The sequence below is a fragment of the Elephas maximus genome, chromosome 7 (assembly GCF_024166365.1).
Source record: "Elephas maximus indicus isolate mEleMax1 chromosome 7, mEleMax1 primary haplotype, whole genome shotgun sequence".
In the NCBI taxonomy this organism is placed as follows: Eukaryota; Metazoa; Chordata; class Mammalia; order Proboscidea; family Elephantidae; genus Elephas; species Elephas maximus.
In genome coordinates, this window is record NC_064825.1 from 53,586,499 (window position 1) to 53,614,010 (window position 27,512).

General features: G+C 39.1%; 2 pseudogenes; one reads left to right on the forward strand and one right to left on the reverse strand.

Moving 5' to 3' along the window:
* Nucleotides 1–4,188: 4,188 nt before the first annotated feature.
* LOC126079089 (olfactory receptor 52B4-like) lies at nucleotides 4,189–5,132 on the forward strand (annotated as a pseudogene).
* Nucleotides 5,133–16,037: 10,905 nt separating this feature from the next.
* On the reverse strand, nucleotides 16,038–16,967 carry LOC126079091 (olfactory receptor 52B4-like; annotated as a pseudogene).
* Between the last annotated feature and the right edge of the window lie 10,545 nt (nucleotides 16,968–27,512).

A 27,512-nucleotide genomic window follows, 5' to 3' on the forward strand; every position in this document is an offset into this window, starting at 1 on the left:
GCTTAAAAACCTTGGTTCCCGACACCCATCAGTCAGAGTCCTCCTCTGACTCATCCTATTCTAGCTCATGAGGGTTCCATTTGAAGCAGGCGAGTGACTTTTTTATTGCTGTGGGATGAAATTTCAGGAGAAGACTAGGAGTTATGGGGTACTGATGTTGAATGGAGGTGGCTGAAAATACTAGGGCCTTTGTCTGGAGTTTAGCAGGCAGAATGGGAGCGACAACAGCAGGGGTGTGCTGGAGCCAGCTCATATCAGCTCCGGAGAGTCTGTTGTGTGCATTTCTTCCCAACTCCAGGTACAGGCACATCATCATCATTTGAAACTGGCTATGATAGAGTATTTTCACCTAAGAAATTGACAAACTCTACGTTACAAATCAGGGATATTTTAATTTTTTTTATTAGAACCGTTTTACTAGCCCACTACTGGGCCAGGGACACAAATTAAGGACTGAGCCAGTAGAGTGTAAAGGCTGTTTAGAAGGAGAGTGTGAGAACACTCTGTGCTTTAGGATTGTCTTTTGCCCTCAGGGTACAAAGGAGCCCTGAGCCCATCCAGAGAAAATTCTACATTGGCCTAAGATCCTGATTACCATAAATATCCTAGGCATTTAAAGCGTTCATTCATAGCTCCCTATCCTGACCCTTTGGAGTCCCTGGATGGTGCAAAAGAGTTAAGTGCTCAGCTACTAGCAGAAAGGCTGTCAGTTCGTACCCACCCAGAGGTGCCTTGGAAGAAAGGCAGCGATCTGAAAGGTCACAGCCTTGAAAACCCTATGGAGCAGTTCTACTCTGTAATACACGGGGTCACCATGAGTTGGAGTCCACTTGACAGCCACTAACATTCTGACCCTTTATTACTCCCATATAATATTTATTTTTGAGGAATTACATTGTGTTTCAGTGTGCTGGTTTGTAGGAACGCAAAAATAAAAAAACAAAAACAATTCTAAGACCCAGAAAGTATATAATCAATTGCGGTGAATATCAACAGTTAATCAGACACTCTCTGTTATGGATTGAATTGTGTCCCCCCCAAAATATGTGTTGTAAATCCCAACCTCTATGCCTATGGTTATAATCCCATTTGGAAACGGGTTCAGTTTGTTATGTTGATGAACAGGATTAGTGTAGGTGTGTTTTAAATCAATTTCTTTTGAGATTAAAAAAAGAGACTAAACAAGCTAGGGAAAGAAGCAGAGATGGGAGAAGATTAATGCCAAGCCACATGGAAATCTCCAAGGAACCAGAAAACAAGCTGAACAGACAAGGACCTACCCCCAAGCCAACACAGAGAGAAAGCCTTCTCCTAGAGCTGCGCACTGAAACAAATTTCTGTTTGTAAAAGTCACCCACTTGAGGTATTTACGTTATAGCAGCACTAGATAACTAAGATATGCTCCTGTCTGCCAGATAAGTGCTCTGATGACTAGACTGCTTGTGAAAGTGGAGGGAAAGGAGTGACTCATGGGGCGATGTGTCATGCAGGCATTTTGCTGATATACTGGGCAGACTATGAGAGTTAGCAGGTAGCTCTATAGCACAGGAAGACAGAGGCCAATTTTCCAGGGGGCCACGGGTACAACCAAAGTTGTGAAAACCTGCATGTGGCATTAGAGAGGATATATAGGGTGACCTTGAGTTCATAGGCAGCCACTCTAGTTCATGCATTTTCACCCATAGACCAGCCCCCAATCAGCAAGCTCCTTAGTCTGTATTATATTCTTCTCAAAAGAAAAATCCTCTTTGACACGCCCAAAGTATCTAGTGTCCATCAACATCTGTAAGCTGGTCCATTTAAAACTCCTCTTTTTAATTAAGACATTTTGCTTTATCTTCATCTGCTCTTCTTGCTATTTGTCAGAATTGCGGTGCACACACCTACCTTTTGGTCCTCCATGGCATTTTCGTATCTGTTTTGATTTCTTCCAGCTCCTCCAGGAGGATGACTTTCCTTGGGGGAGTGCACAGTCTCAGAGAAGTTATGTGGCCCTAGACAGACCTGGTGGTATTTGCTGGCCACAGTAGGCGCATCCCCATGAGTCTTTACCTGTGCTCTTGTGATTTTATTTTCAGTAAACTTTCAGCAATTACTTAGAGGATTATATACCAATGAAATGAGGAGTGGGTCTTCTTACTCTGGAAATTAAATTTAGAGGTGAGAAGACTAGAGCCCGGGGTGGGGGGGGGGCGGTGGCGGGGAATGATCACATGTGCTTGCTGTGTGCTAGGCACTGAAATAGACACTGTCTAAATGCAAAGGTGCAGAGAATACTTGATCTGTGCTTCTTCATCTCTTGGATCTCTGAACATCTCACCAACTGGGTTTTGTATCAAGATCACCTCTTGAGAACACATGCCAAGTTCAACACCCAGCTGGAGAGGATAAGGCAGAGGGTAGGACCTAGATGTTAGCCTTGAGGATGAATAATTATTCCTTTTACAAAATGTTGTTCTTATCTCTTCAGGGTAAAATGTGTCCTCTGGCCACTAAGCCACCTACAATTTTTCTAGAATTTTTTTTTTTCCTGTCTTCTCCAGCAGTGCTTAGAATTTGAGCCTATTTTCCTCTTTCCATGTTGATACCTGGCCTCTCCTTCTGTCATACCTTGTACAACAGAGCCATTTCTCGAATTCCTGCCATGTGCTGGCCTGGATAGAGTGTGCACAGTATTTTAGGTCTTTACCAAGATTTTCCATTGTTGCTTAAAGAGGCATTGACAAAGAAGCAAATATTAAAGCCTTTGAAATTTCAGTTATAAATAATTACAAAAACTTTGTAGTATAACACTGCTCTTTGTTCTGTGTTAAAGCGGATAGGTGCTGTAGTGGTTAAGAACTTGGCAGCTAACCAAAAGATCTGCAGTTCAAATCCACCAGCCGCTCCTTGAAAACCCTATGGGGCAGTTCTACTCTATCCTGTAGGGTCGCTATGAGCTGGAACTGACTCAATGACACCTAACAACAACAACCTGCTCAGGGCTGACTTTATTTTCCCTCCCCCAATCCAGAAAGGTATCTTTCCCTCACCTCACTTCAAAGATGAGGAAATTATGTATAGTAAATTTATAAAAGCTTTAAGCCTTTGAGTTGTGACAAGATTCTTGAGTCTCCAAATCCTATTCTGGAAAATAGGGGATGTTAGTACCTACTGCCCTATTTCGTTAGACGCAGTTAATGGAGTGCTATAATTAACATAAGGACATCATGTTTTATAGAGGGTCAATGAAAATGAAGGCATTGCTCAATGAGATGGATTGACACAATAGCCACAACAAATATACCAATGATTATGAAGATGGCCCAGGACTGGGCAACATTTCACTCTGTTATATATAAGATCACCATGAGCCGGAGCCTACTCCATGGCAGCTAACAACAATAACATAAGTAACATTTTTACATCACTGCCTATCATTGAGAAGTGACTTTAAAAGGGTTGCTTTCTTGGTTCTATTTCACTGTGAGAGTAATCTATCAATACATTATTTCTCATACCAGGGCAAACATTTAGTAGCTTCTAGCCTTGCCATTTTTGCCCATCCTTTGTATCCTACTCAACTACCTGGTTAACATACACAAAATGTTTTCCACTTATAAAACTCTTCATGGCGGACCATTTTCACCCCACAGGATGAAGTTCAGGCTCTTTGATTTGTGTTGACAGCCAACCTACTTCTCTAATTGTTCCAAATTTGCAATGCCACAACCTCACAGAGCTGAAAGCTGTATTTGTATTTCCATGCCAAATGTTTCTCCTTAAGCTTCCAAAGGGCTTTACTGCATTCTCCACTTGGTACTCCCTCAACCTGATGATATCCTACTCTATTTACTAGACTATTCCAGATATAAATTCATTCTTAATACCATCACAAATATGAACAGGGTGAATTACTCCAATTGTGTTTCCATATAAAATTTTTCTTATAGTTCTGATATGTTAATATAATCCCTTTATTTTAGTGAGATGTCCATCTTGTTTATGAGATTATAACTTCATTCAGAAAACAAACCATATCTTGTTCACCTTTACGTATCGTAGCCTAGCACTTACAGAATAAAACAGAATGAATTCAGGTGGGTGCCAAACACCCCTGTTGACGTCAGAGAAAATCATTGAGTATAATCTAAAATTTCTTCCGTCTCTGTAAATAGGAGGTGAGGCCCTGGGTTGTGTGCTTCAGGTATGACTACCCTGAACCACACTGGTGTGAGCCACGCAGTTTTCCGTTTGCTGGGCATCCCTGGCCTAGAGGACCAGCATGTGTGGATTTCCATTCCCTTCGTCATTTCCTATATCATAGCCCTGCTTGGGAACAGCCTGCTGATCTTCATCATCCTCACAAGGCGCAGCCTCCATGAACCCATGTACCTCTTCCTTTGCATGCTGGCTGGAGCAGACATTGTCCTCTCTACATCCACGGTACCTCAGGCCTTGGCCATCTTCTGGTTCAGTGCTGGGGAGATCTCTCTGAATCGCTGCATCACCCAGCTCTTCTTCATCCATTCCACCTTCATCTCTGAGTCAGGGATCTTGCTGGTGATGGCGTTTGACTGCTACATTGCCATTTGCTACCCACTGAGATACATAACTATTCTTACACACTCATTGATTGCAAAAATTGGAGGGACTATCTTTCTGAGAAGTTATGGTACAATTTTCCCCATAATATTTCTTCTGAGAAGATTGACTTTCTGCAAAAGTAACATCCTCCTGAACACTGGTTGTAAGCACATTGTATTGGCCCATGTTTCTTGTGATAATATTCAAGTAAATATATGGTATGTTTTTTTGTCTTAATGTCAACAGTGGTATTAGATATTGTGTTAATTTTTATCTCCTACCTGCTGATCCTCCATGCTGTGTTCCGCATCCCTTCCCAAGGTGCTCGCCACAAAGCTCTGAACATCTGTGGCTCCCATGTCTGCGTCATCATCCTCTTTTATGGGCCTGGGATCTTCACCACTCTTACTCAGAGGTTTGGACACCATATTGCACCCCACATTCATGTCCTCCTGGCCAATATCAGTATTCTGGCTCCACCCATGTTGAATCCTATCATTTATGGGATCAAGACGAAACAGATCCGGGACCAGGTGGTTCATGTATTATCTACGAAGCAGAAATAATTGATGTTGGAAGCTGATATTCTGTGTTCTCAGAAGTTCTGTCTATGCATGAGATGAGCTTTGGCACCAGTATGTGGCAGATACAAGTCAAATGAGTTCATGTGGTGGTGTCTCTAGGGCAATTTCATCTGGGTGGTTTGGGTGCATGTTTCTTTCAAAACTTCTGATCAGTCAGTAGATACGACTGTCATTGGGGCTTAGTTTTCTTTCTCATCTCTAAAATTGAGAACTGGGCCAGTTTACCTCCTTAAATCACTCACTTCTGTAACCCTAGACTGGAGGATGGAATGAGATGAACTGGAGATAGTGGTCTTTCCTGGATAATTGCTAATTTATTCTTTCCTGTTGTTTTTTATGCTTGATTGGCTGCTCTTTTTCAATTCCTCTTATCAAACTTAGGACATCCATTCCGCCATATGGCCTCTGTATCTTCAACTTTTTGCTTTTTACAAGGTAATTCCCCTGTATTTACACTGGTATTTGTCCAATGTAAAAACGTAACATAACAAAAACAAATTTAGAAATAACCCTTGAATCCTCATTCACCTATAGCACCTACATTCCTATTCAGCTAACATTTCTTTTCTCCATGTTAGAGCTGAATACTTTGAATTGATTTGTCCACTTGCAGGCTTGAATCTCTTGCCTCAGTTTTCTCTTGACACCACTCCACTTTGGCTTTCACCCAACCATCTCACTGAAACTGCATTTGTCATGGTTATAATGATTTTTGCCCTTACATCAATAGTCATAATCTATCTGCACCTTTTTCAATGTAGTAGCAGCAGTCTGATACATTCAATCATCCTCTCTCCCTTGAAAATATTTACTCATTCGATCCACTTGTGTTCATATGACCTTACTGGTTTCTTCTCAGAATCCCTTGATATGGGTATTCCTCATCTCCTTGATTTTCTTAACACTAGAACTCTACAGTGCTCAATCCTTGAAACCCTACTCTTTTCTATCTACAATGACTTTCTAATCTTATCCATTTTCATGGGTCTAGAGGTATCAATAATAACTTCCAAATTTATATCTGCAGCATCAAATTTGTTCTCCAGACTTATATTACTAGTTTTCTGCTTAACTTGTCTACTTGTATGTGTAATAGGCATCTCATTTATAGAACACTCAAAAATGGAACTCTTTTTCTTACCAAAAAAAATCTTTCTCCAGCAGCCTTCCCCATGTCATTTAAAGGCAATTTTAATCTTCCAATAGTTCAGGCCTATTCTCAGTTCTTATCTTTCTCTCATACACTACATCACTCAGCACCTTCTTATTGCGGTTCCTTCTACTAATTTTAAACCCCCCCGCCCATGTACATTGTGTATTTTCATCCTATTTTATTTTAACAACTCTTTATATTAAGATGTAATTCATATGGCATAAAATTCACTCTTTTATAGTGTACAATTCTGTGGTTTTTAGTATATACAAATGTTATGCAACCATCACCACTATCTAATTTCAGAACAATTTCATTCCCCAAATTGATACTGGTTTAGGGTGATACCATTAAAATAGAAATGAGACTTCTCAATCTCCTGGTCAAAATGCCCCAGTGCTACTCCAGACTAAGGGGCATAGTCCTTACAAGGTGTCTTAATTATCTAGTGCTGTTATAACAGAAACACCACAAATGGGTGGTTTTAACCAACAGCAATTTATTTTTTCACAGTTTAGGAGACTAGTTGCTGTTGTTGTTAGGTGCCGTCGAGTCAGTTCTGACTCATAGTGACCCTATGCACAACAGAACAAAACACTGCCCAGTCCTAAGCCATCCTTACAATCGTTGCTATGCTCGAGCTCATTGTTGCAGCCACTGTGTCAATCCACCTCATTGAGGGTCTTCTCTTTTCTGCTGACCCTGTACTCTGCCAAGCATGATGTCCTCCTCCAGGGACTGATCCCTCCTGACAACATGTCCAAAGTATGTAAGATGCAGTCTCGCCATCCTTGCCTCTAGGAGCGTTCTGGCTGTACTTCTTCTAAGACAGATTTGTTCGTTCTTTGCCAATACCACAATTCAAAGGCATCAATTCTTCTTCGGTCTCCCTTATACATTGTCTAGCTTTCACATGCATATGATGTGATTGAAAATACCATGGCTTGGGTCAGGCGCACCTTCGTCTTCAAGGTGACATCTTTGTTCTTCAACACTTTGAAGAGGTCCTTTGCAGCAGATTTACCCAATGCAATGCATCTTTTGATTTCTTGACTGCTGTTTCCATGGCTGTTGATCGTGGATCCAAGTAAAATGAAATCTTTGACGACTTCAATCTTTTCTCCATTTATCATGATGCTGCTCATTGGTCCAGTCGTGAGGATTTTTGTTTTCTTTATGTTGAGGTGCAATCCATACTGAAGGCTGTGGTCTTTGATCTTCATTAGTAAGTGCTTCAAGTCCTCTTCACTTTCAGCAAGCAAGGTTGTGTCATCTGCATAGCAGAGGTTGTTAATGAGTCTTCCTCCAATCCTGATGCCCCATTCTTCTTCATATAGTCCAGCTTCTCATATTATCTGCTCAGCATACAGACTGAATAAAAAAAACCAAACCCAGTGCCATCGAGTCGATTCCGACTCATAGCGACAGATTGAATAGGTATGGTAACAGAATACAACCCTGACACACACCTTTCCTGACTTTAAACCAATCGGTATCCCCTTGTTCTGTCTGAACAACTGCCTCTTGATCTATGTAAAGTTTCCTCATGAGCACAATTAAGTGTTCTGGAATTCCCATTCTTTGCAATGTTATCCATAATTTGTTTTGATCCACACAGTCGAATGCCTTTGCATAGTCAATACAACACAGGTAAACATCCTTCTGGTATTCTCTGCTTTCAGCCAGGATCCATCTGACGTCAGCAATGATATCCCTGGTTCCATGTCCTCTTCTGAAACCGGCCTGAATTTCTGGCAGTTCCCTGTTGATATACGGCTGCAGCCGTTTTTAAAGACCTTTAGCAAAATTTTGCTTGTGTGTGATATTAATGATAATGTTCTATAATTTCCACATTTGGTTGGATCACCTCTCTTGGGAATAAGCATAAATATGGATCTCTTCCAGTCAGTTGGCCAGGAAGCTGTCTTCCATATTTCTTGGCATGGACGAGTGAGCACCTCTAGCACTGCATCTGTTTGTTGAAACATCTCAGTTGAAATTCCATCAATTCCTGGGGCCTTATTTTTTGCCAATGCCTTCAGAGCAGCTTGGACTTCTTCCTTCAGTACCATTGGTTCCTGATCACATGCCACCTCTTGAAATGGCTGAACATTGATTAATTCTTTTTGGTATAATGACTCTGTGTATTCCTTCCACCTTCTTTTGATGTTTCCTGCGTCATTTAATATTTTCCCCATAGAATCTTCACTATTGCAACTCGAGGCTTGAAATTTTTCCTCAGTTCTTTCAATTTGAGAAACACTGAGTGTGTTCTTCCCTTTTGGTTTTCCACCCCCAGCTCTTTGCACATGTCATTATAATACTTTACTTTGTCTTCTTGAGACGCCCTTTGAGATGCCATGTTCTTCATATAGTGCAGCTTTTCAGATTATTTGCTTAGCATACAGATTGAATAATTATGGTGAAAGGATAGAATCTTGACGCACATCTTTTCTGATTTTAAACCACCGAGTATCCCCTTGTTCTTCCCTTTTCCTTTTCTGACTCCAAGTCTATGCACATTTCATTATAATACTTTACTTTGTCTTCTCAAGCCTTTCTTTGAAATCATCTATTCAACACTTTTACTTCATTATTTCTTCCTTTTGCTTTAGCTACTCTACATTCAAGAGTAAGTTTCAGAGTTTCTTCTGACATCTATTTTGGTCTTTTCTATCTTTTGTGTCTTTTTAACTCTATCCATAACACAAGAATTTACTGACCCTGAATTTACTGACCTTATCTTCTACCTTTTTCTTTCTACTTCAACTATATTGGCATCTTGCATTCCTCAAATATGCCAGGGATTCTTCTTTTCAGGATCTTTGCCTAGATTCTTCTTTGCCAAGTTATTTTCATGAATTTGTACCTTGCCTCCACCAGATCCTTGCTCAATTAAAACATACTTAATGATACCTCCTGTAACCTTCGTATTTAAGATTACAATCTCTGTGACATCTCACCAGTGCCACTCTAGTCTCTTTCCGTACATTACTTTTCTCTACAACATTTAATGTTGATGATGATAATGGTAACAAAATACCATTATTCAGGGCAGACTATATGTCAACATTGCTTACTTTTTTCTTTTTTTTTTTAATTTTCCATACTCTTTCAACTAAAAATAAGTTTGATGAGAGGAATGACTTTTGTGTGATTTCCCCACTGCTTTACCTAACATCTGAAGCATTTCATGGCACATTAAATATTTGTTGAAAAGGAGAGTGAGAATGGTTACATAACTCTAAAAATGTAATCAATATAATTAAATGATATATGTAGAAACCGTTGAAATGGTGTATGTTTTTCTGTGTATATTCTCAACAACAACAACAAAATAAATAAAATTTAGGGAAAAAAGGTATTTAGCATTTAAAAAAATTATGAATGAAATGAGAAGTCATATGATAGTAGTTGCTGGTGGAAGCCCTTCAGGAGCTGGGTACCCTGAAGCCTGGTGATATTGTTGTCAGGAAAAGACTGTGTAGGTGTTGGGAATGATGCAGTGGGATGGGAATTGGAGCCTCTTACTATTTGCTAATCCGTGGGTGGTGCAAATGGTTTGTGCTTGGTTATAAACTGAAAGGTTGGTGGTTTGAATCCATCCAGCAGTGCTGTGAAAGAAAGGCCTGGCAATCTACTTCTGTAAGGTTACAGCCATTGAAAACCCTAGGGCGTGCAGTTCTACTCTGACATACATTGAGTCTCCATGAGTTGGAATGGACTCCATGGCAATGAGTTTAGATTTTTTTTTGACTATTTGCTATCAGGGAATAGTGTCTCAAGGATTTCTACCTCCATGTGGCAAAAAAAGGCTATTAGATAACTCACTAGCAGCTACATTTTCAGCAAGATTTTTCTTTTCATCTTCCATAAAATCTATTCCTCAAACAGCACGTCATTCATCCACTCCTCACCCCCTTTAGTCATGCCGTGCTCTTCCATACCTCTGTGCCTTGCTGATATGTCTGCCAAGAATATCCCTTTTCCTCTGAATTATTGCTGAGCCAGTATTCCTATTTCATGAGCCAGTTCAATCTCCCCGTTTACGAGAGCAAGATAATTTAGATTGTTGTAACATGTTGACTACATTTTTTTTCAATTTTGAAAATAGCATTTATTTTTTGGAGCACCTAAAATAGGATGGATTGATGGATAAAGAGAGAGATTGATAGGTGTATTATAAAACAAGTAAAGGTAGTTAATAGAAGAATCTAGGTGGTAGGCATGTAACTGATCATTGTAAATTTCTTTCCAATTATCTGCATATTTGAAAATATTTAGTGTAAAATGTTGGAAAAATGCATTTACTCATTTGGAAAAATCATGTTTACTGGAAAAAATTATCATTAAAAAGAACCCCATTTTTTTGATTCTGAGATAGTCATTGTTTTTCACCTCAGAAATTTTTCTCAAAGTATTACTACTTTTAATTTCATTTGTTTTATAGTTTAAAAAAGTATATGATAATGAAGTAACATTGTATTTCCCGATAATTATGCCCATGAAACATAATCTTTAACATTTAGAAACTATTTTTTCTTTTAAGCATATTTTCCCATAGAGGTATACTGTATACATATACATATATATATATATTTGGTCTTTTTTTATTGCGATAAATATATTTGCAACAAAAGTTTTACATTTCAACATTCTTCACGTGTGCAATTCAGTGACATTATGTTTATTATGTTGTTCAACCATGATTATCCTTTTCCAAATTTTTGCATCACCTTTAATAGAAGCTCCTTGTCCCTAAGCAATGAGTCTGTTTTTCTCCTCCCGCCCTCCCATTGTGAAGTTAGAGGAGGTCAAACTCCACCCCCACACCATTTTTACACACACCAGTGTTCACAATAACCAAAAGGTGGGAATGCCCATGAATGGTACACACATACAATGAAATACTACTCAGCCAGTAGGAGAAATGAAGCCTTGATACCTGCTACAATATAGATGGAGCTTGAAAACATTATGCTGAGTGAAATAAATCAATCGCAAAAGGACAAATATTGTATGACCTCACTTATATAAAAAGACAAAAAGTTGCAAATGTATGGAGATCCAGGTTTATTAGTGTTTACCAGGGGTAGGAAGGTAAAGGTAGAGGAAAAGGGGGTGATTGTTGCTATGGAGTACTGAGTTCTGATTTATGGTGATGGAAAAATCATATTGATTAAGGGTTGCACAGCTGTCAATATTGTACACCTGTAAAAAGTTAAATTGGCAAAAGTTGTGTGACAGACATATTTACCACAATGACAAAAAAAAAAAAAAAAAAAAGGAAAGGAGTAGCTGTGAAGGCTGTTTATGCACAACCAAACACCTCATGGGATTTGGTTCCTTGGTTTGGACGTTTAGGGTCAGAGTTTCATGGGACATCCCAGTTAACTGGCCTGAAAACATTTTTAGTGCTTCTGTTCTACCTCCTAGTTCTTCGTGTGGATAATTGTCCCCATGAAAAACTGCTTCCTTTGCCTTGAGATCAGAAGAGCTGGATGGTGTCTGGCTACCATTACTGAACTTTTTGGTCAAAGATTCTATAGAAGAATCTTTGACCAAAAAGGGGAAAATGCAGAGCAGAGTTCCAAATTCTCAAGGAATCCAGACTTGATGGAGCCATGGAGGCTGGATGAACCCCTGAAACTACTGCCCTGAAGTAATCTTCAAACATTAAACCAAAAATATCCCCTAAAGTCTTAAAATCAAACAATAGTTTAGCTTAACTAGTAAAAAAGTCTGCCTTGAGCATTATGTTCTATTAAGAACTATCCTGTATGTGATCAAATTGACAATGGCAACTTGAAAGATTAGGCAGGAACATTAGAGGACAGTGAGTTTATGTTAATGGGGGAGGAACAACTCAGAAAAGAAGGGTGAGTATGGCTGTACAACTTGAAGAATGTGATCAATGTCACTGAATTGTAAATGTAGAAACTGTTGAATTGGTATATGTTTTGCTGTGTATATTCTAAAAAACAATAAAAAAACTAGATACTGAAGCATTACCCCTATGTTTTCTTCTAGGAGTTTTATGTTTTTCGTTCTTACATTTAGGTCCTTGATCTATTTTGTATTAATTTTGTATATGATGTGAGATATGGGTCCAACTTCATTCTTTTGCATGTGGAAATCCAGTTGTCCCAGCACCATTTATTAAAAAGAGACTATTCTTTCCCTATTGAATGGACTGAGCATCCTTTTTCAACATCACTTGACCATAGATGTGCAGGTTTATTTCTGGACTCTACATTCTATCCCATTGGACTACATGTTTACTGCTGTACCAGTACCAGACAATTTTGATTACTGTAGCTTGATAATATACTTTGAAACTGGGAAGTGTGAGTTCTCCTACTTTATTCTTTTTTTCCAAGGTTGCTTTGCTATTTGGAGCCCCTTGTCATTCTGTATAAATTTGAGGATTGGTGTTTTCATATGTGCAATGAAGGCTGTTGGAATTTTTCTTTTTTTATTGTACTTTAGATGAAGGTTTACAGAGCAAATTAATTTCTCACTAAACAATTAATACATGTATCATTCTGTGTCATTGGCTGCCAACCCCACTACATGGTAATACTCTCACCTTTTACCAGTTTCTTGTCCCCTCCTACCTTCTCTTCCTTGACTCTGGGCTGGTGTGCCCATTTAGTCTCATTTTTTGTTTTATGGGCCTGTCTAATCTTTGGCTGAATGGTGAACCTCAGGAGTGACTTCAGTACTGAGTTAAAAGCGTGTACAGGGGCCATATTCTCAGGATTTTTTCAGTCTCTGTCAGATCAGTAAGTCTGGTCTTTTTCTGTGAGTTAGAATTTTGTTCTTTATTTTTCTCCATCTCTATCTGGGACCCTCTATTGTGATCCCTGTGAGAGCAGTCAGTGGTGGTAGCTGGGCACCATCTAGTTGTGCTGGATTCAGTCTGGTGGAGGCTGTGGTAGTTGTGGTCCTTTAGTCCTTTGGATAAATCTTTCCCTTGTGTCTTTGGTTTTCTTCATTCTCCCTTGCTCCAGATGGTGTGGGACTAGTGGAGTATCTTAGATGGCCGCTCACAAGCTTTTAAGACCCTAGATGCTACTCACCAAAGTAGAATGTATAATATTTTCTTTATAAATTACGTTATGCCAATTGAGCTTGATGTCCCCCAACACAATGGTCCCCACCCATCAGCCCAGTAATTTGGTCCCTCAGACAGTTTAGCTGTGTCTATGAAGCTTCTGTGACTTTGCCTTGATCAGGTTGTGCTGTCTTCCTCAGTATTGTGTACTGTCTTACCGTTCACCAAAGTTACCACTAATCTATTGTCTAGCTAGTGTTTTTCCCTTCCCACCCTTCTCCTCCCTAGTAACCATCAAATATTGCTTCTTTATGTGCATAAACCTTATCATGAGTTTTTATAATAGTGGTCTCATACAGTATTTGTCCTTTTGTGATTGACTTATGTCACTCAGCATAATGCCCTACAAATTCATCCATGTTGTGGGGCTGTTGGAATTTCGATAGAAAATGCATTGAATTTATAGACAGCCTTGGGTAGTATTGGAGTCTTAATAATATTAAGTTTTTTAATCAATGAACATGGACAGTCTTTCCATTTATTTAGGTCTTCTTTAAAATTTTTCAATAATGATTTATAGTTTTCAGTGTACAAGTCTTTCATTTCCCTGGCTAAATTTAGTCCTAAGACTTTTTTAGATGCTATTTTAAATGGAATTGTTTCCTTAATTTCTTTTCAGAATGCTTATTGATAATATATATAAATTCAACTGATTTTTGGGTGTTGACCTTTTATCCTGCCAATTTGCTGAATTCGTTTATTACCTCTAGTAGCTTTCTTGTAGCTTCTTTGGGGTTTTCTATATATAGGATTATGTTATCTGTGAAAAGTGATAGTTTACTACTTTCCCCCCAGTATTTGGATACTTTTGTTTCTTTTTCTTGTCTAATTACTCTGGTTAGAAATTCCAGTACAATGTTAAATAGTAGTGGTAAGAGCGGGCATCCTTGTCTTGTTCATGATGTTAAGGGCAACACTCTCAGTCTCTCTCCACTGAGTATGATGATAGTTGTGGGTTTTTCATAAATGTCCTTTCTCTTGTGGAGAAATTTCCCTTTTTTTCCTAGCTTGCTGAGTGTTTTTATCATGAAAAGGTGTTAGGTTTTTTCATATGCCTTCTCTCATAGATTGAGATGATTTTTTTCTTTTGTTTTATTAATATGTGGTGTTAAATCAATTGATTTTCTAATGTTGAACCACCCTTGCATTCCTGGGATAAATCTCACTTGATCAGGTATATAATCTTTTAAAAATGCTTTTGGATTCTGTTTGATAGTATTTTTGCATCTATATTCATTGAGGTATTTGTCTGTAGTTTTCTTGTGGTGTCTTTATCTGAATTTGATATCAGAATAATGGTAGCCTCATATAATGCGTGAGGAAGTGTTCACTTCTCTTCTATATTTTGGAAAAATTTAAGAAGGCTTAGAGTCACTTTTATAAATGTTTGGAAGAATCCCTTGGTGAAGACTTCTGGTCCAGTACGTTTCTTTTTTGGTAGTCTTTTTACTACTGGTTCAGTTTCTTGTTATGAGTTTGTTGAGATCTTCTATTTCTTCTTGAGTCAATGTAAGAAGTTTAAGTGTTTCTAGGAATTTGTCCATTTTGACTAGGTTATCTAATTTGTTGGCGTATATTTATCTAATTTGTTGGCATATATTTATTGGTAGTATTCTCTTATGATCCTCTTCATTTCCATAGGGTCAGTTGTAATGTCTCCATTTTAATTTCTGATTTTAAATATTTGCATCTTTCTTTTTTCTTCTTCAGTCTAACTAAAGGTTTGCCAATTTTATTGATCTGAGAAAGCATTTCTTATATTTCATAATTTTTATTTAATAATTGCTGAGTATGCTACTCTGCAATTGTACTATATTTGGATTTTGTGATTATTTTCTTCCAAATGACTGCTAGTATAAATAAAAATGCCATGAACATAAGCATTTAAGGCCTTTTCTATATTCTGTGTTTTAAGAGAAAGAAGCACATGTACACACACTGATTTATCATAAAGTTATGCTAATAATAAAAATATATGAATTATCAGATAACCATTGACTTTTATAATAATTGTCTAAAAATTTGAAGATTCAGAGCACATGGAAGGAATTGTTGGAAAAATTTTCTGTGAGAAAAACAAAACAAGTAGAAGTATTCATGGCATAAAATACAACTGGAAGCTGTAGTTAGAATAATACTAACTAGTTAACTAAATAACCAACTGTTCTACTAATTAAAGAATAGTTGGTTATTTAGCTAACTAGTTAGAATAATACTAACCATTATAATACTAACTGGTATTATTCTAACTAGTTAACTAAATAACTATTCTACTAACTAAAGAATAGTTCAGCAATTATCCAGAAAAGCCCAGCTTCTTCAGTTCTTCTCATTCTAACAGCTAGCATAGGGGTAAAGACAGACTAATACAGTTCTGAATTCTATGACTGAGAAAGCTAACTAAGCCCCCAAAGGCACTGATGTCTAATGACTGATAAAATACCTTGGAAGAAACCTGTCTCATGACTGCCTGGATATAATTTTTCTAGTGATTTCAACACATGGAATCATTCAACTAGTATCTCAGCTGCACCCTTCCACATCCTGATGCTAAAACTCATGTAAAGCATGGTAAGAATTACTGAAAAGAGCACAATGTTAGTTTACATGTTCATAGTCATTTCTGCTTTGCAAACAACACATTAAATATTAGGTCCTGGATCTGTTTGGTCTTGATCCTATAAGTAATGGGATTCAGCATAGATGGAACCAGAATATAGACATTGGCCAGCAGGACATGGATATGGAGTGAGATGTAGTGTCCATACTGCTGAGTGAGGACTGAGAAGTTTCCAGGCCCGTAAAAGAGGATGATGACACAGACATGGGAGCCACATATGTTAAGAGGTTTGTGATGAACATCTTTGGAAGAGATGCAGAAGACAGTACAGAGGGCCAGCATATATGAAACAAAAATTAGCACAATATCTAAAACTAAGGTTGATATTAGGACAAAAAGCCGATACCAGATGTTTACTCAGATATCATCATGGGAAATTTTGGCTTACAAGCAGTGTTTGGGAGGATGTTACTTTTACAGAAAGTCAATCTATTCAGAAGAAATATTACAGAAAAAACTGTACCATAACTTCTCAGAAAGACAGTCACACCAATTTTCCCAATTAGGGCATGTGTAAGAATAGTGTTATATCTCAGTGGGAAACATATGGCAATATTGCAGTCAAACACCACCGCCACCGAGATCCCTGACTCAGAGATGAAGGTGGAAGGGATGCAGAAGAGCTTAGTGATGCAGCAATCCAAAGAGATTTCCCCAGCACTGAATCAGAAGATGGGCAAAGCCTGTGCTACTATGCCTGTGGAGAGGACAATGTCTGCTCTGGCCAGTATGCAGAGGAAGAAGTACATGGGTCGATGGAGGCTGTGTTTTCTGAGTATAATGAGGATGAGCAGGCTGTTCTGAAGCAGAGTGATGACATAGGAAATGAAGAAGCGTGGAGATCCACACATGTTGGTCCTCTAAACTGGGGATGCCCAGCAAGTAGAAGACTGTGTAGCTAACACCAGTGTGGTTTAAAGTAGTCATGCTTGGGGAGGCCTTTCAGGACCTTACCGTCTGTTCATAGAAAGAGAGGAAAATGCAGATTATCTTCAAAGATTTTCTTTGATGTCACCAGGGGCTTTTGGCACTGACATGATCCCATTCTGTTCTGAGCTATGTTATATATAAAGATGAATAAGATATGCTTGGTTTTCTGAATGGGATCTTAATCTCATAAACAATATGGACATTTATACAACTAAAGAAAATAAGATGATTAAGTTAACTTACAGTGGTACAAAATAAAACAAATACAGGAACAAAATGGAAGTAGTAGTTGACACTGTGTTCGTTATGGTTTTAAGAATGAGTTAATATCTGAACTTCCCTTTGAATGCAGTATGTTGTTGTTGTTGTTAGGTGCCGTCCAGTCGGTTCCAACTCATAGCGACCCTATGCACAAGAGAACTAAACACTGCCCAGTCCTGAGCCATCCTTACAATCGTTGCTATGCTTGAGCTCATTGTTGCAGCCACTGTGTCAATTTACTTTGTTGAGGGTCTTCCTCTTTTCCGCTGACCCTGTACTCTGCCAAGCATGATGTCCTTCTCCAAGGACTGACCCCTCCCGAAAACATGTCCAAAGTATCTAAGATGCAGTCTCGCCATCCTTGCTTCTAAGGAGCATTCAGGTTGTACTTCTTCCAAGACCCAAACCCAAGACAGATTTGTTTATTCTTTTGGCAGTCCACGGTATATTCAATATTCTTCACCAACACCACAATTCAAAGGCATCAATTCTTCTTTGGTCTTCCTTATTCATTGTCCAGCTTTCACATGCATATGATGTGACTGAAAATACCATGGCTTGGGTCAGGCGCACCTTAGTCTTCAAGGTGACATCTTTGCTCTTCAACACTTAAAGAGGTCCTTTGCAGCAGATTTGCCCAAAGCAGTGTGTCTTTTGATTTCTTGACTGCTGCTTCCATGGGTGTTGGTTGTGGATTCAAGTAAAATGAAATCCTTGACGACTTGAATCTTTTCTCCATTTATCATGATGTTGCTCATTGGTCCAGTTGTGAGGATTTTTGTTTTCTTTATGTTGAGGTGCAATCCATACTGAAGGCTGTGGTCTTTGATCTTCATTAATAAGTGCTTCAAGTCCTCTTCACTTTCAGCAAGCAAGGTCATGTCATCTGCATAATGCAGGTTGTTAATGAGTCTTCTTCCAATCCTGATGCCCCGTTCTTCTTCATGTAGTACAGCTTCTTGGATTATTTGCTCAGCATACAGGTTGAATAGGTATGGTGAAAGAATACAACCCTGACACACACCTTTCCTGACTTTAAACCAATCAGTATCCCCTTGTTCTGTCTGAACAACTGCCTCTTGATCTATGTAAAGTTTCCTCATGAGCACAATTAAGTGTTCTGGAATTCCCATTCTTTGCAATGTTATCCATAATTTGTTATAATCCACACAGTCAAATGCCTTTGCATACTCAATAAAACACAGGTAAACATCCTTCTGGTATTCTCAGCTTCCAGCCAGGATCCATCTGACATCAGCAATGATATCTCTGGTTCCATGCCCTCTTCTGAAACAGGACTGCATTTCTGGCAGTTCCCTGTTGATATACTGCTGCAGCTGTTTTTGAGTGATCTTCAGCAAAATTTTGCTTGTGTGTGATATTAATGATATTGTTCTATAATTTCCACATTTGGTTGGATCACCTTTCTTGGGAATAGACAGAAATATGGATCTCTTCCAGTCAGTTTGGCCAGGAAGCTGTCTTCCATATTTCTTGGCATAGATGAGTGAGCAACTCCAGCACTACATGTTTGTTGAAACATCTCAGTTGATATCCCATCAATTCCTGGAGCCTTGTATTTCGCCAATGCCTTCAGAGCAGCTTGGACTTCTTGCTTCAGTACCATCAGTTCCTGATCATATGCCACCTCTTGAAATGGTTGAATATCGACTAATTCTTTTTGGTGTAATGACTCTGTGTATTCCTTCCATCTTCTTTTGATGCTTCCTGGATCATTTAATATTTTCCCCATGGAATCCTTCAGTATTGCAACTTGAGGGTTGAATTTTTTCTTCAGTTCTTTCAGCTTGAGAAACACCGGGCGTGTTCTTCTCTTTTGGTTTTCCATCTCCAGCTGTTTGCATATGTCATTATAATACTTTGTCTTCTCCAGAAGCCCTTTGAAATCTTCTGTTCAGTTCTTTTACTTCATCAATTCTTCCTTTTGCTTTAGCTGCTTGACATTCGAGAGCAAATTTCGGAGTCTCCTCTGACATCCATCTTGATCTTTTCTTTCTTTTCTGTCTTTTCAATGACCTCTTGCTTTCTTCATGGATGATGTTGTTGATGTCATTCCACAACTCGTCTGGTCTTCAGTCACTGGTGTTCAATGCGTCAAATCTATTCTTGAAATGGTCTCTAAATTCAGGTGGGATATACTCAAGGTCATATTTTGGCTCTCGTGGACTTGCTCTGATTTTCTTCAGTTTCAGCTTGAACTTGCACATGAGCAATTTGATGGCCTATTACACAGTGGGTCCCTGGCCTTGTTCTGACTGATGATATTGAGCTCTTCCATCGTCTCTTTCCACAGATGTAGTCAATTTGATTTCTGTGTGTTCCATCTGGCGAGGTCCATGTGTATAGTCGCTGTTTATGTTGGTGAAAGAAGGTATTTGCAGTGAAGAAGTCATTGGTCTTGCAAAATTCTATCATTTGATCTCTGGCTTTGTTTCTGTCACCAAGGCCATATTTTCCAACTACTGATCCTTCTTCTTTGTTTCCAACTTTCGAATTCCAATCACCAGCAATATCAACACATCTTGATTGCATGTTTGATCAATTTCAGGCTGCAGCAGCTGATAAAAATCTTCTATTTCTTCATCTTTGGCTTTAGTCGTTGGTGTGTAAATTTGAATAATAGTCGTATTAACTGGTCTTCCTTGTAGGTGTATGGACATTATCCTATCACTGACAGTGTTTTACTTAAGGATAAAACCCAATCTTGAAATGCTCTTTTTGACGACGAATGCAACACCATTCCTCTTCGAGTTGTCATTCCCAGCATAGTATGATTGTTCGATTCGAAACGGCAATACCAGTCCATTTCAGCTCACTAATGCCTAGGATATCAATGTTTATGTGTTCCATTTCAATTTGGACGATTTCCAAATTTCCTAGATTCATACTTCGTACATTCCCAGTTCCGATTATTAATGGATGTTTGCAGCTGTTTCTTCTCATTTTGAGTCATGCTACATCAGCAAATGAAGGTCCCAGAAGCTTTACTCCATCCATGTCATTAAGGTCGACTCTACTTTGCGGAGGCAGCTCTTCCCCAGTCATCTTTTGAATGCCTTCCAACCTGTGGGGCTCATCTTCCAGCACTATATCAGACAGTGTTCCACTGCTATTCATAAGGTTTTCACTGGCTAATACTTTTCAGAAGTAGACTGCCGGGTCCTTCTTCCTAGTCTGTCTTAGTCTGGAAGCTCAGCTGAAACCTTTCCTCCATGGGTGACCCAGCTGGTATCTGAATACCAGTGGCATAGCTTCCAGCATCACAGCAACACGCAAGCCCCCGCAGTACAACAAACTGACAGACATGTGGGGGGGGATGCAGTATAGGATGTCAATAAGTGGAAGGAGTAGCAAGTAGAGAATTGAATGAAGTCATAGGGGGTTTAAGGAGAAATATGTGACATGCAGATGCCAAGCTTGTCTAAAATCACTTTCAGCTATGTGAGGTGTGGCATTGCAAATCTTGACAACTGGAGAAAAGATGATTGCAAAAGTAGATTCACTCAAGTACAAATTAAGGAGCTAGACTTATCCTGTCTACCACAATGAGTTCCAAAACTAGAAAGCATTTTGAATATATTAACCTGGCAGATGAGTGGAGGATAGACTGGAAAAGAGAAAGATGCAGACTGCAATTGTCAGGACAGTGAAGTGTTTGACTTCGTAAGATAAACTGATGTATTGGTGGATTACTATCACTGTGAGATAAATAGGCACTGATGTAGAAAACCTACCTATCACACCCCATTAATTACTTCTAACAACACAGGACTGTAGGTATTGTTAACCCCAATTTTCCAGAATAAGAACTTAAGCTTCAAGAATCTTGTCACAGCTCTATGGAATAGACTTGGGATTTGAAGATTTTTAAAAGTTACTACACACAATTTCTTCAGTTTTAAAACATGTCAAGAGCAGGACACTTTTCTGAACTACACGAGATGGAGAAGGCCTTACGACTAAGAGTAGAAGATTGGGGGAGTAATAGAACAAAAGCAGACCCTGAGCCCTATCCTTTCAACAACAGAATAAAGGGAAAGGATAATAAAGTATGGGTTTAGAAAGTATTTGTGGTTGAAATTTCACCAGTTTTTGATGTATTCACTTGTCAGTATCTCTTTAAGCAACAATGGTAAAATTCTGAAAGATTTAGAATACTGTGCTTTTGTATCCAGGCCAGCTGAAAGCTGAGAAAATGAGAAATCGTTCTCTTACCCATAGTGTGATAGAAGGAGAGGGATCAGAGACTGACGTGGAAAGAGGGGACAGGGAAAGAGGGCAAAAGGGCTCAAAGTTAAGAGGACATAAAAAAAAAAAAAAAGTCTTTCAGATTCTAGAAGGAATGTGGGGAATTTAGGAACTAGAGGGCTCATTATTCTGAATCAGCCAGTACTGTTATTTGTAAAAGGAATAAATTTTTTACTATCAAGGGCAAACTGTAGGGCTTACCTTCTCCCATGGCCTCTCCGGCTGGGTCTTGAACTTGACATCCCTTTCTCCATTCTCAGGATTTGAGCTTGGTCCAGAACCCTGGTGGTGAGAAGTTCAGGGACCCAAGAAATGACGTATACAGAAAAACAATTTTCAGCATCTCTGCATTTGTTTAGTGCCTGACTCAGGACCTAGCATAATCATTAATTCTCTCACCTACCAGATTCTATTCTCCTCACTTCTAAATTTAATTTCCAAGGCAGGAAAATCTACTTCACTTTTATTTTAATCTTGTGAGACAGTATAAGTGACTCCAGCACACTAGCTCTAGTCTGTCTAACTCTATTTAATATAGGACCAAACAAACAAACAAAAAAACAAAAAAAACAAAAACCCAAATCCAGTGCCGTAGACTTGATTCTGACTCATAGTGACCCTATAGGACAGAGTAGAACTGGCCTATAGAGTTTCCAAGGAGCACCTGGCAGATTCAAACTGCCGACCCTTTGGTTAGCAGCCGTAGCACTTAACCACTATGCCACCAGGGTTTCCTAATACGGGACAGTGGTCCTAATATTTTCAACCACCTACTTTGGGTCCCATAACATCTAGTCTGGATAGGGCCTTCCTGCCCTGAAGTTTTCCTCTACAGCAATAAGAAATCACACACCTGCTTTAAATGGAGTTCTTGAGGACTAGAATGAGTGAGTCACCATAGGCTGTCACAGGGGTGAGGGCCAGGGATCTGAGATTTTGTGTATTTGCCTGGCGGTCTCAAGAGGTGGCTAGGAAGCCCAGACTTAGACTTGTGTTTTCAACAATATCCCTCTGTCCCACACTCACGGGTCAAGTCATTATGACTCTTCAAACCTGCCTACCCCACCTTCCTCCACACCTGCCTCCCTTGATTAGGTGTAAACATGTATTTATTTCTAATAAACAAATTGTTAGCATTACTAAACAAAACATTCCTGTTTCCATTTTAGTGGTAGCTTGCAAACATGCATCCCATTTTAAATCAGCACAAATAACTTGAAAATCGAAATAGGAATTGTTTAAAAAAAACTCTTTATAACAAAAGTATTCCTTAAGAATTTAGACAAAGTTGAATTAAATTTATACCATATTTGTCATGTCATTCCAACATTGGAATTTGTAATAATACTGTTTTAAATATGTGCAAGAGAATACTTGAATGTTTTTATTATAGTAAGTATATATGCATATGCATGTGAAAGCTGGACAGTGAACAAGGAAGACCGAAGAAGAGTTGACGCCTTTGAATTGTGGTGTTGGTGAAGAATAGTGAATATACCATGGACTGCCAAAAGAACGAACAAATCTGTCTTGGAAGAAGTGCGGCCAGAACGCTCCTTAGAGGCAAGGATGGCAAGACTGCATCTTACATACTTTGGACATGTTGTCAGGAGGGATCAGTCCCTAGAGAAGGCATCATGCTTGGCAGAGTACAGGGTCAGCGGAAAAGAGGAAGACCCTCAACAAGGTGGATTGACACAGCGGCTGCAACAATGAGCTCAAGCATAGCAACGATTTTAAGGATAGCGCAGGACCGGGCAGTGTTTCGTTCTCTTGTGCATAGGGTCGCTATAAGTCGGAACCGACTGGACGGCACCTAACAACAACAACAACATATATGCATATATATAAAACAAGCATATAATATTTGCCATTTCAACACTTTTTATGGGTAAAATTCTGTGACATTAATTATGTTTATCATGTTGTATAACCATCACGACTATCCATTTCCAAATTTTCCCATCACCCTTAACAGAAGATCATAAACCCATTGCCGTTGAGTCGATTCCAACTCAGAGCGACCCTACAGGACAGAGTAGAACTGCCCCATAAGATTTCCAAGGAGTGGCTGGTGGTTTCGAACTGCTGACTTTTTGGTTAGCAGCCGAGCTCTTAACCACTGTGCCACCATGAAAAACATTCTGCACCCTCTTCTCCTTTGGTTACCACATAATCTACAATTTTCAGTGATCTTATTTGTTAAAGCTACTCTTGCTGATAAACTTATTTCCCCCTTTTTACATTACAATTTCATATCTTTTTATTTTTACTTAGCCACATAAGTGGTATATACATATTTGTAAAGAGACAATAGTTTTATGTCTATGAAACAGTTTTGTATCTGTGTGTGATAAAAAAAATCACAGGATTTAAGTCAAAATGATGTTAGGAGCTGATCCAGAAAAATTTACTTCCACTTAATTTACAGAGGAGCTCCGTAAAATTTTTTACTAATATTTATTTTAAGAAAAGTGAAATGTACAGAAAAGTTTCAAGAATGTTATCATGCAAAGCCATCTAGCTTTTATCTAGTTACCTATTGTCACTTTGCCATGCTTGCTTTATCACCCTTTGTCTCTATTTAATTATTCTAATTATTATCATATTATTCTTCTTATACTTATTTTTGATGTACCACTTGAAAATACACTGTAGATATGCCTTTATTCTCAAATATTCAGCATGCATTTCTTCAGAGCAAGGAGGTTCTTAGGTTCATAGCCACAGAACGAGTATACACACAATTCAGGGCATTTGGCATTGATATGATACTGTTACCTAATATGCAGTCCATATTCAGAATTATGACAGTCCTGATTCAATCATTTATAACAACTTTTTTTTTCCAGTGTGCAGTGCAATCCAACATCACACATTGCATTTAGTTGTTCTCTAGTGTCCTTTAAACTGGAAGAGTTCCTTTCATGGCACTGTCATTTTCAGGTAGCACAGGCCCCTTTTTGGTATAATGTCTCTTAATTTGAGTTTGTCTGATTATTTCTTCATGATTTAATTGCAACTATGGATATTTGGACAAGAAGACAACGTAACTAATACTGTGTCATCCTCAGTGTGTCACATCAGGAGGACATGTTATCAGGAGGGACCAGTCCCTGGAAAAGAACATCATGCTTGGTAAAGTGAGGGTCAGCAAAAGAGAGGAAGACCCCCCACAAGATGGACTAACACAGAGGATGCAACAACGGGCTCAGGCATAACAATGATTGTGAGAACGGTGCAGGAGCCAGTAGTGTTTCCTTCTGTTGTACATAGGTTTGCTATGAGTTGGAACTGACTTGACAGCACTCAACAACAACAACAAGATGGTGATAAAAATTTGGAGGAAAAATGGAGTCCAAAAAAAGGATAGACAGTGGGATGTTGCAGAAACTTCTATTTTAAATAAGATGGTCAGTGGAGGTCTTCTTGCAAAAGTTATATTTGAACAAAGGCCTAAAAGAAGCAAGGCACCAAGTCATGCAGCTATCTGCACACAGAAGGATCCAGCAGAGGGAACAGCAAGTGCAGAGACCTGAAGGTAGAAGCATCTATGTCATATTTGTGGAATAGAAAAGAGGCCAGTGTAGTTGGAGCAGAGTGAAAGAGGGAAGTAAAAGAGCTTATGGGGCAGATCATGCCGAGCATGTCGCTCTCAGTAAGGACTATGGAGTTTATCCCAAGTGTCTCTGACAAAGGCTTGAGAAAATCTGATTTACAAGTGAAGAGCATCATTATAAAATTTTGTGTTAAGTTAATAGAGAGTGAAGTGTGGTAGATGAGGGGTAGTACAGAATCTATTTGGAAGGCATTGGAGTGATGTAAATATGATGGAAATGGAGCTGAACATAACTCCAAGAATATGGGCCTGAGTGACTGGGAGACTGAAGTTGCCATTAAATGACAAAAGGCAAGGCTGCTGGAGGCGGGGGCTTGACGATAAGATAAGGAGCTCGATTTTGGACATGTTGAGTTTGAGCAACTTAGTAGATACCCATGTAGATATGTTAAATACGAAATTAGAAGTGTTAAGTCTAGAGTTCAAGTTAGAGTGTGGAGATAGAGATTTGGAAATTCTTAGCATGTTGGTGGATTTAAATCAGTGGTTCTGAACAGGGGGTGATTTTACCCTACCCAAGAGAAATTTGGCACTCTTTGGAGTAATTTTTGGTCATCACAACTGGAGAAGAGGTGTGATATTGGCATCTGGCTGCTAGAGTCCAGGGATGTTGCTAAATGTACTACAGTGCACAGGGTAGACCATGCAACAGAATTTGCTGGCCCAAAATGTATATTGTGCTGAGGTTGAGAAACTCTGGTCTGATTCCAGCCATTAAAATGAAATTAGAGGGTGATTATAAATAGAGAATAGGAGTTTAATACTGAGCCCTAGGAATTCCAGTGTTAAAAAGTCAATTAAAAATCATAAAAAAAAAAAAGTCAAGGAGATGAAGAGAACCCATCAAAGGAGTTTGAAGCACAGCCAGCTTGATCATGGTAACACGAGGAAGGTGAGATGAGTGAGAAGATTCAAGAGAGAGCACGCTTGATTGTATCAAATGTTGCTGATGTTGTTACAGCAATTTAGCGAGTGAGACAGGGGTGAAGTGGGTTGCAAGAACTTTATTAGATATACTGGTATATGGAGACAGAGAGGAATGATCTCTTCCTAAAGCTGTCTGTCTCCCCCAAATGCAGACTGGCTCAAAGATTTATAGGGCAAAATCACAGGTTTCAGGAACTTGTGGAATGTCATTCTCTCCTGGGGTGGTTCCCGTGATCATGGTCCCAAGGTAACATCTCATCTGCCCAGGGAGTGACTGGTCTCCTGGGGTGATTTTGATGGCTATGGTCCCAAGGTATCGTCTCATCTGCCCAGGGGGTAACTGGTCTCTTGGGGTGATTTCAGTGGTTGTAACACTTTCTTAGATCCTATTATTTGTTTTTACAGTCTGAAAAGGACATTAGTCATTAGTAAAAATTCAACAAGGAAAAAGGAACTGAGCAGTCAAGAATAAGTTTAGAAGAGAGAAAAATTGTGTAGGTCCTGTTAATGTCATGGCTGAGCAGCCTGTTTCAACGTGACGTGCAAGATACAGACTGAGTACTGACCATTGTATTCTGCAATGTGGAGGCCACTGTGACAGGCAGTGCAATGGTGTAGGAAAAAAGTATGATTGCAGTTAGAACAAGAAAAATAGGAAGGAAAATATTGAATCCTGACATATAGACAACTCTTTCGAGGTGTTTTATTGTAATGCAGAGAGAGAGAGAAAGACACAGAGACAGAGACAGAGAGACAAAAAGAGACTGTAGGGGAATTTGGGTACAATGAGTTTTTTCCTTCCTTCCTTCCTTCCTTCCTTCCTTCCTTCCTTCCTTCCTTCCTTCCTTCCTTCCTTCCTTCCTTCCTTCCTTCCTTCCTTCCTCCCTCCCTCCCTCCCTCCCTCCCTCCCTCCCTCCCTCCCTCCCTCCCTCCCTCCCTCCCTCCCTCCTTCTCTCCTTCCCTTCCTTCCTCTGGTTAGGAAAAATATCAGAATGTATGCAGATTGAAATATGCCCGCAAAAAAAAAAAAAAACTTTGATGATAGAGAAGGCAGAGGGGAGAATACATAAAGCAATGCCCCAAGGTAGAAAAGAAGGATGAGAATTACTTCACTACATCCAGGCATGAAACAATCCAGAAAAGAATAGTTCAGCAATTATCCACAGCACGTCTCTTTCCAAATATATGTCTAGGGTTATAGAGGTAGGACTGAGTTAAAAAGGTGAACTGGTTTATTTCTTCAACTTTGAATGAGAAAGCTCAATTAGACATCAGAAATTGACTTCTTATTGTTGATTAGATACCCTGAAAAGTATGCTCCAAAACTTTTCTAATGGACTTGCTCCAGGAACATAGACACTTTGAGCCATTTATCTTATCTTAGTTGACACCCAACTACTAGGACTGCTAAAGCTCACCACAGGTATGAAAAGAAATGTTGACAAAAAAGTAGTTTGTTCCCATTC